Source organism: Zonotrichia leucophrys, chromosome 9 (genome assembly GCF_028769735.1).
Source record: "Zonotrichia leucophrys gambelii isolate GWCS_2022_RI chromosome 9, RI_Zleu_2.0, whole genome shotgun sequence".
In the NCBI taxonomy this organism is placed as follows: Eukaryota; Metazoa; Chordata; class Aves; order Passeriformes; family Passerellidae; genus Zonotrichia; species Zonotrichia leucophrys.
Window position 1 is genome coordinate 15,175,293 of NC_088179.1, and position 15,527 is coordinate 15,190,819.

At 41.1% G+C, this 15,527-nt stretch overlaps 1 protein-coding gene across 11 annotated transcripts in view; it reads right to left on the reverse strand.

Annotated features, from left to right (window-relative positions):
* Window positions 1–15,527, reverse strand: part of LPP (LIM domain containing preferred translocation partner in lipoma) — a 318,754-nt gene that overhangs the window by 98,506 nt on the left and 204,721 nt on the right. The window lies entirely within an intron of this gene.

Below are 15,527 nucleotides of genomic sequence, written 5' to 3' on the forward strand. Positions count from 1 at the left end.
AAGATATTTTGGGAAACTTTGATGATGTAAACACTGTCCATAGTTTCCTATTTTACAGTGTTTACTTTTGGACTTGCTTGTTTACCAGTCATGTGGCAGTGTCACATTGACTATAAATATGTACTTTATAGAAAATGCAGAACTGTAGAAGTTAGAGATCAGTTCTTGGCTCTGAGGTGAAATTCAAATCTGATTATGTATCCCAGTTAAAGACTGGCTTTCCTATAATAAGCTAAGCTCCAAAGATCAGCACAGTCAAAATTTGGCTCTATAGTTTGTAGCTTGACCCTAGGTAAACTTCAGGCAGCACCATTTGTGGTTCAAAACAAATAAATAAAAAATCCCTTGATGTTTCTGAGTCATCACATTGCATTAGTTCAATTTTCAAAGGTGAATTTGTCTCAGTCACAGAGTTTTTGGTGAGATTAATAAGTGCTTTGTGGCTCAAAGGTGATTTGGCACTAAGGACATCACTCCTGTGCAGGGAGGACCTGTGTGAAAACAGCCATGTGTTCACATCACAGAGCCTTGCGCAAAGCTGAGAGGGCTGTTTGCAACTGCTTGGAGCTGGGCCCCAGCTCTGGAGAACAAGGAGAGCACTTTGGACATTCCTGTGAATATCAAACATTTGCTAAGAGGGCAGGATAAAAATCTTTCCTCACACACCACTAAAACCTCTTTGCCATCTCATATTGTGCTGTATGTCTTGTCCTTTTCCTAGTGGCACCCATCCAGGACAGTGTAATTAGAGGACACATGGCGTGACAAGAGCAAATGATATGTCAAATATACACAGATCACCAGCCCCAGCTGAACAAGTGCGAGTGTCCCAGCACAAGCCAACTAAGGTGCTTAAGAAAGCCAGCAGCTCCCTAGACACTGAATGACAACAGAAAACTCTCCAAAGCAGAGACTGGGACCAAAACAGTGATGGGGAAAATAGCAGGTCTCTCAAGAGGCTGAACTATATACAAGGCACCAGCACATCTGCAAATGACCCAGATAAAGAGAGTAATGGATATATACAGTGGCCTTCCAGAACAAAAGATTGCAGAAAGTGGTATGTCTAACAGCCTCTTGGTTTGGGGAAAAAATAAAAAAAGGAAGGACTACTGGTATTACTGGTCAGGATGCTGAAGACATCGGAAAAGAAATAGCAATGACCTTCTGGAATTCACTAGTACTACAACAATATAACCAAGACAAATACGGCTGGACCAGCAGAACATCAAACACAGTATTAGTCTGGCCCTGGTCTTGACCTGTCACTTTTAAGTTAAAACCTGCTCATGCTGCAGCAAGGAAAACACTGAAGGTCAGCTCTGCAAGGTGCTCAGTGCATTCACCAGAAGTCAGACAACTGTACAAGCTCCTTGTTTGTCAGATGATGCAAGAGAGAGATGTAGAGTGAGAGGGAATATGTACATTTGTGAATCAGCAAGTATTACTGTGTGTTGTGGTGGCAAGAGAGGGAAAGCAGGGAGAGATCAAACAAGCAGGACTGGCTATGCCTTGAGCTACACTGAAAGCTTTTCTTGAGGTTTGCTCTTTCAGTGTCATCCACAGGAGGAATTTTGGGCTTGCTGCACTGTCAGGCTGCCCTAGCCTTTTGACTAAGACAAGGTAGGAGATAAACTTACATGCTGTGTGGGCAGTGCTGTCCCTTAATAAACAACACAACCAAAGGATTAATTGAGATAATGTTTTACTAAAGGCGGCTGGTGACCGCTGGCTGTCCCCTTTCCCTTGTGCTCTGAAACAAGCAGACAAGGCAGCTGCACTCTGCAGAGCAAACACACACACTCCAACCCACCCTGTTTGCTCTGCTCACTACCCCGTGCCTGGGCACCCCAGCCAGAGAGGCAATGTCATTCTGAAGCATCACTTGAAAGGCATCAGAACTGCAGCTCCTAGGCTTACCAGGGATGTCCAGCAGCTCCCAGGACGACACACAGACATGGCCCTTTCCCCGAGAGATTCTCTGAGAGCCCAGTGAAGCAGGAATAAAGGAAAACAAAGACTCACTGAAATTTGGATTTGGCGGTTTGGATGGCCTCACACAAAACCCCACAAACCTTACAGGTGCCATTACAACTTCCCCTTTTCAGGGGAAGCACAGACCACTGCGTGTCAAAAACCTCTGGGTTCACTTCCCCCACTTCAACACCACTTTCTCTTTGGACTTGGGCATGTTAATTAACCCAAACAAGGTTTGTTTTTTGCATCTGCATAATGAGCAGCTGCCTATTCAGAGGCATTCTTATGGTCCTTCACTGCTTGCACACAGTAACATCCAGGCTTCTTCTCTGGGGGGAAGATTTCATGATCCCACCAGGGTTCCTATGAAAGGAGAATGAACCACCTGAATTGCTCATGCCTGGGCAAGCAGGTTGATGGGGGAAACAAGTGTGAAACAGCTCATCCACAGTAACACCCAGGGAAAAGGAAGGTAATACAGGGTCCAAGCTGCCAAATCAAGCTGGTGAATTCTTTGTGCTAAAGGCTGACATTAGGCCATTCAAATATCATGTTTTGATTAAAAACAACTCATTGCACATATTCAGCAGAAGGTCATAGCAGTCAGTCCTCAGTGCTAGTACTTTAAACTTCATGAATAGGAGGCACAAAAGAGCAGAAATCATGGATGATGAGCCAACACTGAGGACATGGGTAGAATTCCAGAAGTGTTATTACCCAGCTGGTATTTGTCTACACACATGTGCATGCATCTGGGTGTTAATATCCCACAACAAACCTCCAACTAAACGTATGTCAGCAATTCCAAGTTGCTTCTTTTTGTCAGGTAGATTTTTGTATTCATTCTTGCAGTCCCACAGTTTGAGTCCTCACGGTTCTCCCAGCACTCAAATCACTTGAGCTTCTGCCAATCTAGAACTACACAGTGGCAATCACACAGGTCTGAGGAAAGCCACACACCTTGGCAGAGAAATTGCAATCTCCTGCAGTTCAAGTGAAAAATCAGTGTCGGGGAAGAAAGGCATCTGCAGAACAGCTGAGGCAGATATGAGCTGACATGAAACCATGAGTAATAAACTCTGATCAGCAAAAGCTCAGTGTAGCTGCCTTGCTCACTGTCATCACAATGCTCTGGACCCTGTATACTGACCCTTGTATATATTCATCACTGAGGAGGAGTGAACAGCTGCCTCTTGTGCAGAGCATAAGAGAAGCAGGAAAAAAACGTCCGCCCAAGAAAAATATGATGTGAGATTCAGAGAAATCCTTCTGGGAAAAATCAGGAGTAGGGGGCTTGAAAAGAAAGCTTAGGAAGAAATGTATATCTGTAAAAAGGGTCCAAGTTTTAAACATTATTTCTGCTTCATATCTGTGAGGATGCATGTTCACAACCAACCCCTCCTGATACCTGCCTTTGCTCTCTACCTATATTGCCAACAGTCCTTTCTGATGAGGTTCACATCACTGGTGGTGTCTGTTCAGAAACATCCCCAATCACTCACAGCCCACTCGGAATGCTACAGAAAACCTCCCCAGAAATGGACAGGTTTCCACTGCAGGATGTTATTTACTGTTAAAGCACTCCTCTTCATTCTTCTTTATAAGAACTCACACAGGGATATCTTTATACATGTAAAGTAAAATCTCCAAGTAATTTTTTTAAGTTTGCCTAGAAACAATGTCTCAGAAAAGAAAGTATTGAAAAATGTTATGCCTGGTAACCAGCAGGGATAAGGTGTTGATTCCCCTAGAGCTAACCATTAAGTCACTGTTGTGCCAGGAACAGGTTCAATGTGTAATTGTTTTAGGGAGGCAGGAAATACAAGAACAGAAAAGGCTACTCTATGATTTACTCGGTCTCCTAGTTGTTGCTTGAGAGCCTCAGATGACAATACTATGTTATCTTCTGATCTATACTCCCAGCTGTTGCTAAATCAACAGAGTTGCTCCAAAGTCAATACTGCCATAGTGACATCACTCTGATCCAATATACACACTGCAAAATGAAAACCTGTACATTACAACTCAAGAGCCTTCATAGGATAGACCAAACTCACTGCTAAAATGTTATTCTATACAAATTCCGTGTATGTGCTTCATATATGAGGTGTGGTATCTGATGCGGCTTTTTTGGATGTCTGCTTGTTTCCATTCCTGGTTTCTCATCTCATTCCAGCAACAGCTGGAATTACTGTACAGAGATAGCCTGACTCCAGCTGCAACACAGCTCCTTCCATAAATAAGTTTGTTTTAAAGCCTTCTAAAACCAAATGGGGCATAACATGGCCACCAAATGTCTGATGAACCATCCCAGACTGAAGACCAAAGGAAACTGGTTGAACAATCCTGAACACTGGGCAACAACACTTATCCTCTTCCTCATTTCCCACATTCTTTGTATCTGGTTCCCCATAAAACATGCAGATGCTTCAATAAAAGGAAAGCTGAGGATGTCAGTAGTCATGCCTGATCTCACTGGCCTTTCCTCATGCTTGGCAACAAAACAAAACAGGGACTTAAGCCATGGTGAGGCACTGCCTATTTCTGCTCTAAGCACACGCTCAGCACATGGGAGAGTGGGCCACATTTATCCTAAATCCCACCAAAGCCCCTAGATCCAGACAAGGTCACAGCTCTGCACTGCTCCTCAAGGAATGTATATACCTCACCCTCCGAATGTTGACTTATGCATAAAACTGTATGACTTGATTAAATAGCTCATTCTCCACCTCTGAGGGAACCTTTTTCATCTGCCTGGAACAGGTCCTTGCTTTCTGTCTGTCACTGAGGGAGGAGAAAGCCATGGGGTAAAAGTACCCATTTGAGCCTGGCTGAGGTACTTTCTCCCTCTGTGAGTCTGGGAAAATGACCATAACAGCAGAATATTGCCATAAGCTTTTCAGAGGCTTTGTGAAGAATTTAGTTGAGATTCGTAAGAGAGCTCTCACAACATAAAACACTACATAAATGCTAAAAGTTAACTGTTGTTAATAGCCACAGATTTGAGATCTTTCTTTCATTTACATACAAAGGTACAGAAATATCCTTCATTTCAAATAACCACTGTGCCTGCTGTGAGAGGCTCTGCAAATGATTTTCACTACCTTTCACACAGAAAATAAGAACACTACTTTGCATTTATAGACTTTAAAACTAATTTGCAGACAATCAAGTCTTGAAACCCCCACTGTGATACAGGAGATAAACATTATACCTGTTTCAGAGAGGAAACTAAGAAGGAAAAAGGTTAAACCCCCAAGACTAAAGCCAGAAATGAGACATTTGAGAAATCAGGCATGCTGGTAAGGTCTATCTAGACGCACAATTGCTCACCTCTTCTTCTTAGTGAACAGTTAATTCTTCTGCTCTCAAGGTTCTAAACATCAGGGTGCACATGCCATATGGGGAGAGTGGCCACCGCATTTATCTATATTGCCACCATATTTCATCTTCTGCAGATACTTCTGTTGACCACAGTGTGTGTCTGGAATTGAATTAGGCCATTTATTCCATTTTCTAACATGTGTGGCAGCAGAAAATTGTTGACGACTAAAAGTTAACCAAACATTTATTTTTAGAACCCAAGTCCAGCGTTATAGTGTCTGGACTAATAACTACCCATTTCTCCAACATTAAGCTGAGCTACCACATGAGAAAATTGCCAGAATGATAGTATTTCCAGGGCATATTGAGTCACTGTCCAACATCTAAATTGGGAAATAAAATAATTTCTCAGCAACTGGCAGCACAGTGGGAGGCAAAGCTTGCAGGAACTCATCCTGCAATGAAAAATCCAGGTTTTACTTTAAAACAGGTTCCTCATCACTAAACACAGGGTTCTTTAATTTCCCAATGACAGAAAAACAATTAGGTTCCATGGTATTGAATTCTTGGCATTATCTAGTATTTAGAACAATTACTAAGCATCACTAGCAGAATTATAATGGTGTTAACCAGGGAGTAGCAAGAACAGCACCATGGAGACTTAGGAACATGTATCATATTTTAATCTGATCCATCCTAGAGAAGAGCTGTGGTCCCTGACTGGAGGCTCTTCTTGACCAGTCCTTGGAGAAAGATGACTATGAACCTCAACTCTGCCTACAGCAGGAATTCCCAGCCCAAGTGAGACCACCTTAGCTTGCTTCCTCAATGGCCCACAGGAATGCTAATGTGAAAGAGTAAAAAAGTCTCTGTAGCAGTGGGTTTTTTGCCTTTTTTCATTTGCATACAATTATTTTTCCCCCTTGGACGTACAGCCTCCACATAATGAATTTAAGCTTCTGACAAAAGGCTTTCCTAGATCAGAGGAAGTACAGCTCAGAAGCAATTTGCCAATGCTTGAGATTTGCACACTGAAAGCCACAGATCTCCTGTCCAGTATAGCCTCTTTCCTTGAGAGGAGAAGCTGCCTATGGTGCCTCAGTTAATAATTAACTCCTAAATGGAAGCAGAAGGGTTGATGATGGTGATGAAGGTTTACGACTGCATGTCTGTATCCTTTCTAAAAGGAGAAACAGATGTTTTCAACCACCACAAATTTCCATTCCACAGATCTCTTGCTCTGGCTGTTACCTTGGGGCAGAGACTTCCGAATGCTGTATTAAGAAACAAAAAAATTAATTGTTTTGCTGGAAGGTTCAAGAGAGAGTCTGGGGCAGAGTCAGAGGTTGAACACATTCTCTCACACAGCAGCTCAGAAGGCAGAGGACAGCATTGGAAAATCCTGTCCTAATACTGCTTTTTTTTGCTGGTAATCAGGGTCTCCACAATTGCCAGTTCAATTGGAGAAGAGCCCTGGAAATTCTTCTGCTTTGTCAGCGACATGGTCTCAAGGAAATCCTTGTCTCATCTGTCAAAGTACAATCTGGATGCTTTCACTAGCATTAATTTAAATTTCTAAACAAACACCAGACCCTACCAACTTGTGTAATTGTGAAGAAGTTAATTTTATCTGAGATGTTTGGGTTTCCTACCCTCTCTTGTCTCCCACTTTAAATTGATGCCATCTTGATTTAAAAAAAAAAAGGCTCAGGGGCATTTTCGAGTGCTGCCTGCAGATATGCATTTGTATGCTTTTTCCATCTTTTAACTAACAAATAGGAGGGGAAAAAAAAAGTTAATTTTGCTAGCAGCCTGCTGTGATATAAATAAAAATAATAGGTACATTCACAGATTTTGAACTTTTTTACAGCCGCTGCTGCAAAAAGCAATTTTAATTTATAACCACGGATTCTTGCAAAACATATAACGAAGACATAATAAAATGGAATGTTTATCCTGTGGCTCCCATTAGACCTCCGTTCGATGGTTGTAACTAATGACTTGTTTTTCCACTTTTGTATTGGAAGCCTTATTATTGGGCTGCACAGAGCATACCTTATTTGATTTCCCTAGCAAGGTCTGCACCTCTTGCTGAAGCCTGCAATTAGATGTTCATGAAGTAATATTAAAAAGCTGCATAATCACATCTGTAGCCAAAAATTAAAAAAAAAAAAAAAAGAAAAAAGCCAGTAACAAGCCAGCTCTGTTTGTATAATATTATACCGAGTACAATAGACTAATGTTCACTCCAGTGCATGTGTCCTTTTGACTAACCACTTCTATCTGACAACCTTTTTTTGGCAACAGAACACATTGTACTTTTTGGATAATTGACTGTGGAATATAATGTTGTTTATTCAAAAGCAGGTCACACAGAACTGAGCTTCCAGTTGTCTTTATCCCTCTACCTTTCTTATCTTCATGCTGTTCAAATTTCTGCTGAATTTCTTTTAATTACACACATGGTTTTAATTGCTGTTCTGTATTTATTCAGTAGAAGGTGACCTGATGGTGAAATAGTACAGAAAGGTGGGTGGGAAGCTGAATTCAGATTTCAACACTATATTTGGCCATGTTTATTGGTGAGCAACATCATGAAGAAACAAACACAAGCACAATCCCAAACTTGCCTGCAGTACAACTGCATTACTTCTCTGTACTGAAAAATCTACTAGAGAGACTCATCCACCACTTGCTCAGTGATCTGGAAATTCTACAGCAGCAAAAGGCCTAATTTTAAGCCTAAGCCTTAGAGGACAAGAACCCTGAGAGAAAGTGATGTAGAAACACGTAAAAGTTGTGAAAAATCTAGATGATGGGAAACGCAGTTGGGAAAATGGGTTCAGCAGAGAGTTTTAACTGAAGTATTCAAATGAGGTCGCGCAAGAATTGATGTGTTTCTAAAGCATGTTTTTGGGATGCAGCCTGTGAAAAGAGAGGTTACAAGTAAGTATTGCATAACAGGAGGGGGGAAGGATTTTGATGCAGTAAGGAACAGAAAAACAGTCTTCTAACACAGCTGGACAAGGAGATGCAGGGCACCTTTCTGATGCTGATCATCAGATCAGGAAAACACAATTGCCACCTGAATCTTTGAGTCCCTGAGATAAACACGAAACAGAGGTTTACAAGAATACAAACTTGCAGGATATTTCCTCACAGAGATTTCTTCTGCTGGCTGAGTTGGACTGCAAAATAAAACCCTCCAGGCTTCCTGGTGACAGTCCAGAAGGAATCCACCAGTGACATATACACAGCAGGAGCTTCCCTGTCCACCTAGGCCATTTTTCTCCATGGAAAAGGCATGAGTTTTCACTTTAAGCTCTACTGCAGCAACAACAGAAAGAAAGTGATTCATGTAATGAACAACCAGTTCTCACAAACCTGGAGGAAAATCCTGAAAAAAAGATTCTTCAGGTGGTGGCAAATTAGAGTCTAACTAGGTAATAATAGGATAAAAATTATGATAGCTAATCTACTGTATATTATAGTTCAGGTGTGGGTCCATTTTATTGATGACTAAACTAATCCTAATAAGTCAGGTTAAGTTACAGCCGACTCATTTGGGGAAATTTTGTTTGTTTGTTTGTTTGTTTAGAAAAATGTTTAATTGGGAGGACGAGTGATACTGACAGTAAGAGTAATTCATTTGTCTGTACTAAACCACACTGTGGAAAATCCTTGCTAATGCTACATTGATCAGCTAACACACAGCAGCTTCACCCTTCTAATTTGTTTTGTGTAGCTGACTTTAGATGGTCCATTTCAATCTGGACTATTTTGAGGAGCCATGTGAAACTAAGTCACTGCCCTATTAGTGTGGATAAAGAGACACATGAATATTACTCTGCTACAAGCAAGACGTAGTTCATCTGATATTTCTTCCAGCAGAGAGAATACATTGCGTCTGGAACAAAGAAGAAAATGTGACTGGAAAGTTTAGAGCCCTTAAATTAATTCCCTAGACAAAAAGTTGAGGCATCATACTCATAATACCATGTTATGTAACTTGCTGTGGAGCCACGCAGCTACTAAGTGAAATAGTATAAGTTATAAAAACAAAATATTGTTGTGAAAACAATTTTACAGCTTTATAATTCACTATTATTTTCATTTAAGAACAAAACTGTCAGTGTAATTGCAGATTCTGTTTGCCTTGCAGGAGTTCTTTCAGCCCATGATAGGAAACCTCTTTTTTTTTAAACTTTTTTTCCCACAAAGGCTGCTATTAAATTTACTATATCATGTTTCTTTATAGTTATTCAGAGGTAAATCTTAACAGGAAGCCCATTATGTGGAGGCCAAAGTTAGTTTAACACCAGAACATTTATGATCACTAAATATAACCATATATTAGCAACTGCTTAATACCATTATTCTTGGATGAAACAAATATTATACCAGCAGACATTATAGACTACTTTGTAATCTTTACAACTGAATATCTATTTTTGGTGGTATCTTCATGGCTGGCACTGCTCACTGTGCACCATGACAGTTGTCTAACTTGCCTGCTCATTCAAGTACTAGGCTCAAGAGCTTATCTATGCACAACCATCCCTGTCCAGGGAAAAATGATTCATCTTTTAAAGTGTACATAGCCCCCTGCAAAAAGCGGTGCCCCAGTAACAAACCATTACTATTTTATCTGCATGTGTGCCATTAAAAACTGGATTAAGACTGCAAATATGCTTCACAGACATCAGTGGGAAAACCACCCAAATATAGGAAGATCCACTCCAAATGGCATGGCCAAAATAGGACATCACCCAAAACATCATCTATGCTGTCACTGTGTTGTGAGCAGAGTGATTTCTCTTAACACTGGCATTGCCATCCGGTCATAAGCCCAAAGAGTTTCACACCAACAGGGCAGCCAGAGACCCTTTCACCTCAAACAGAAGAGCCACCAAATGACACCAAGATGTTCCATGTCTCCTTGCTCTGCCCTACTCTTCTAATCAATTGGTGCTTAACCTTGAACAAATTTCTCTACCCATTCAGGTTCTGGCTTCATTGCAATAAACTTGACAATGACACAGAGGTTATCTGACAGAAGAACAGCTTCCTCACACGCTCTGGTGCCTTTTTGGCTTTGAGAGAATTACAATATGGTTGGACTCGAGAGTATTTTTAAATGGAAGGAATCAGCTCCTCCAGTAATCAGCAGCACCATCACACTCAGCCAGTGTCTGCCTGCAAATTAAGTGGCACTCACTTTTATGGGTCCTGCTTTCTGTACTGAAAGCTGCAAACCAGTAGCAAGGCCAACCATCCTTATTACATCATGCTACAGAGCAGGCTGCCCCTTAGAGAGCTCAGCTCAGGCAGCCCCAGGGCTCAGGCAAGCCCCCCTGCTGGAAACCAGCCAGCCTCCCTGTCTGATGCTCTGTAAGTATACACTCGCTGCATCTTATGACCTCAGACCCAAAATTCTTATGTTAGTCTGTAACACAGACTGGCAGGATGTCTCAAGGTAGACACTTGGTTATCAAGAGTTAACCAGCACAGAAGCAGTGCCCTTGATTAACTTCAAGGTTGCCCCATGCCTTATCATGTGTGGAGGCATTGTCCTCAGCTTATTTTAAGAAGGAGCAAGAAAGAACATCCAGGTATTATGTCAAAAGCCTCTTTCTCAATTATTCCTCTTATATTTCTAACCCATTGTGGCTGACTAAAGGCTAAAGCTACAAAAGCTGCATCCTGAAGGTGTAAATTTAAGTTGGTTTTTCCGTATATGCTGACCTGACTTACTCCTGTAACTGCAGGCTCCCTGTTATCTTTAACGTCAAGGTAATTGTTTGGCAACTTTTTGTTTCACTATTTCAGGAAAACAATTCAAATATATGATACCTAAGAGAAAAAACTGATTAATTACTCTGTCATCAGCTGGTTCCTGCTAGTATATAGAGTGTTTAAATAATAAAAATATAATACAAAGAACAAAGAGTAAAGTTCTCAAATGAACATGTTAAACACATTTTGAGCCAAGAACTGGGCTCTTTCAAAAGTCTAGGGTATAAACCAGACTTTGTCATATTCCTGCAGTCAGGATAAGGACACCATTCCGAAAATACGTCTTTGCATCTCTTGCCAGCACCTATTCACCTGAGAAAACCCACAACAATTTTCATGCAGAGATTTATAATAACTTGGAGAGGAAAACATCATTCTCAATGCCACAGTACCACAAGTCCTGAGCTTCTCATCTTATTGTTAGACACAACTGCCTTCTTTCCCCTCCTCCTCATTTTAACAGAACCAACAGTATTTAATTTAATCCACCCAGAAGCAATGACAGAGTCAGCAGCTGATATACAGCTAGTGCTGGTTAGAACTCTGAATTACTGTTTTGTGAAGAATGTCAACATTTTGACATTTGTTGCTATTCTCAGGGTAGAAAGGAACTGCATATTCGTCTGGAAATTTTGAAATGTCACACTGAACTCGCAGATTCAACTCTGAATTTCAGAATTTCACATTCTATTTCATTTTACATTGGCTTTCAGTCTTTTTTAATTCATTAAATGCCAAATTAGAATATTTTAAATCACCCTTTTTAATTTTACTTTGGTTTGCTTTATTTGAGTATATTAAAACTATAGGAAGCCACTGTCCTGCACTGACAGAAAACAAACTTCAGTCATCATTTTTCACTGTCTCCAAACTCCATCCATTGAAAACTTTTGATACGTGACTTTTGTGAAGACACTTAGGTGAAAGCATAAAATTTTAGGTGAGAAGACACATTGGGGGAGGCAAGCAATGCAAAGCAAGCTGCCTGCCTTTCTCCACAAGTCAAAAGCAACACTAGGAAGGAATATATCCCTGTGACAGCAGGAGGGAATCTGGCAGACTGCTTTTATTCATCTGCAGAGAAGGAAAAGTTTCTAGTCGCTAAATCAACAGCAAACAGCAAGAGAATTAGTCTCAACTCAAACGCAAGTGCTGGAGGTATCTCCTTTAAGTGAGAGATGGCTGTAAAAATTATTAAACCAGTGCGAGAGAAGTGCATCAGTCATAGCGAAGGGCACTGGTGAGCATCTGTTTCTGAGGCAAAGATGAAACTTCCAAGCGAATGTCTCCATCACAGGTATTAAATCAGTGGAAAAATGGACAAAAACTGTGTAAAACGAGAAAACTGCAAGCCATCACAGTCCCTTTTGGGCACTGCAAGCTGCAAGAGACCATGTAAGGGCTGGCTGCAGCAGGCAGCAAAGAAATCACCTCCAGCAGTGCGGAAACCACGCGGTGGCTGAGGTCTGCTAGTCATGAGCAGCCACCACCACCTAAGCCACAAGCATGAGCTGCCTCATTAAATCCTCCTGGTTTACAGTTGTCTCCCCACCTTTCATGGTGCCCACCTGGAAAGGTGTGCAAAACTGAAGGGCTGTCTAAAGAGGAGGTCATGCTCCATGTGCACTGATGCCTTGTACAGGTGTGAATGGGGATACTGCAACCCGTGGCTGAGCAGGTTAAGGATCTTGGGCACTTGTGCCGTGTCAGGGAGAACAGACACAGCTACCAAAGGGACACTGCTCCTTTTCTCCTCCCAGCTAATCTGCAGCAAAGAAACGTGGATTTGCATGCTGTACTAAATCGGAGCTACAAGACACTTCTGTCCTCACCAAATTGTTAAATTGCTCTCAAGAGATATATGGTTTTGCTAATATTTCCACCATTTTGGACCAGAGCCACAAAGCTGCCTCAAATGGTTTCAGTGGTACCTAGTCTAGATGCTGAAAACATGAAAGGTCCCTTTAGGAAGGAATGTGCTTCCCAAAGCCTATTTAGGAGAATAGTTGGGATCTAGAAAGAACAGATCTCCCAGAGCCACCCCTCAAATACACTAGGAGATACTTGAGGACTCTAAAAGATCCACTGATCTATTTGGGACATATGATAGTGTCTCAAAATGCTCAAACATTACCAAAACCGGTGAAATGACCTAAAAATATCTGGAGATATGAGAACTAACAAGGGTTTTTAGTGTCTTAACCAGTCCAGCACAGAAACATTTGGTGATAGATGAGCTGGTCGGTGGTGGGAATTTACCAGTCCTGCTTTGGCCAGAGAGCAAAGTCCTGGGAATACTCCACATCAGAAACTGGTTTTGTCATATGTCTACTATGGACATGTTGGTGCCAGAAATGAGTGTACCTAATGAGCCTCTCTGGCCTTGTGCCCTCTGCCCTTTGGGAGAGGAGAATTCAAGAGAGAGTTAAGACATTTTGACTTGGTCTGAGCAGGCACAGCAAGAGCACGAGAGGAGCCAAACAGTCTCATGAGAACGCTGCTGCTGTTCCTACAGAAGTCCCCACCACCCATGATCCAGAAGAGAAAGCTCCTGAGGTTTTCTGGCTGTTGAAGCACATGAAGGTTGAAATGAGGACATGCACTCCACCAGATCATTTCCTAACTAGGACTTGGGCACTAATGCTGGACAGGGTGCTGCATAAAAGACTAAAATGCCCAGAGGCTTCACATGCATGACTCTCACCCCATAAGTGGCCCAAGGACAGAATGCAATGTGGAATTGTGTGTGAGTAAAACTCATTGTTTTCAGCAGGCTTTAAGAACCAGTACAGATTATTTGCTGTTCCCATACCAATCCAGATTTATTTTGGATCAGCAGCGACTTCAACATGATTAGTACACAGCAAAAAACACAGAGCCACAGTGTCATGAACCTCTTCCTAGCCAGAATGCCAAATATAAACCTTTTTTTTTACCCTTTAAAAACATGAAACAAATTTAATGAAAAATTTTGTCCTCACAGTGATGGATCATGGTATATGTTGGAATTAAGGACCATGAACTTTTAATCTGAGATGGATTTGCTACAACATCCTTAATAATTTGCACACAAACTATGTTCAAGATTAGGGATGCAGTTTTCTGAATACATTTAGAAATTGTTTGATATTTTAAAACCATTCCCTTGCAAGAAGAAAAATTCCTAAAGGTCATCTTACATTTTATGTGATATGTATTAATGCTTCGTACCCTTTCTGTTTCTTTAACTGAAAGGTCTTAAATCAACCTTGAAAAGGCAAAACACCAACAAATGCAGAATTATGTGTGCGTGCTGGAAAAGATGTTAAAATTTACATGATAGCCAAATCAAATTACAGTGACAATTCTTCCTAACAGATACCTGACTCTAACACAGCCTTTTTTTTCCCTTTTTAAATAAAATAATTCCCAAAGTTGATTTTATGAATAAGTTATTCTGCAAAGGAAGAGAACAGCACGTGGCAAGGCTGGACAACAGTGCTTTAAAGGCAAAGTTTGCCACCAATATGTTACAGAGAATTTGTAAGCTCAAAAGTGAAATAGGTAAGAAAACAGCTATTTAACAGGCTGGAAGAGAAAGAAAGTTTCTGCAGGGGTTTATCATCGAGCAGATGATAATCTGTTCTGTAGAAGAACTGAAATTATTTTTTATAGAGATACTTATGAAGTATTTCTGCCTGTGTATTTGCAAATGCCACGTGCACACACACCAACATGTATATACAAATATATATAGGCATACATGAAACCCCCAACTTGAGCTAAATTAAATTGTCCCTCCAGCTTTGTAATGCAAATGAGACTAACAGGCTTGTGCTGTTTGTGGTTTGAGATGATTTGCGTTTCCATAGAGATGCTGACTGAACTACAGTTTTTAAATTTTTTATATATATAAGCCTACTTGTATCTATAAAAGTCTAAATATGGATCTGCAATACCTCAGCATTTCCTCCGTGACTCCACTGGAACCACAACCATTTACACCAGTTAAAGCTATGTGCAAATTTTGTGTCTTTCACTACTTTTCAGTCTAAGCTCTATACCAAGTACCTGCAGAGCTGAGAGTTTATTGCTTCTCTCCCTGCCTCAAAGGTTCTTGTCAAGGAAGGGGAAGAAAAGAGAAAAAGCAGTTTCTTAGCTGCTTGTAGATAATATTCCAAGGACATCCGTAATTTCTTGCCCTCTCTAGACTGCCTTGAGAAACATCTTTGCCTTTTAAAGTTCCCACTGTCAGGAAACCTGGAATTCAGGAACGACCATCTGTGTGCTGTTAGAGAAGAAAATGACAAAGGGACATGCTTTCTGTTATGTATCAGAAGCTTTTTCCCCTTTCCCTGTGAGCACCCCCAAACTCAAGAGCATGGATGTGCTCAGACGTGCCAAGGTGGGCCTGGGCAGCAACTGCATCACTGCCTCCCTACCTCACCATT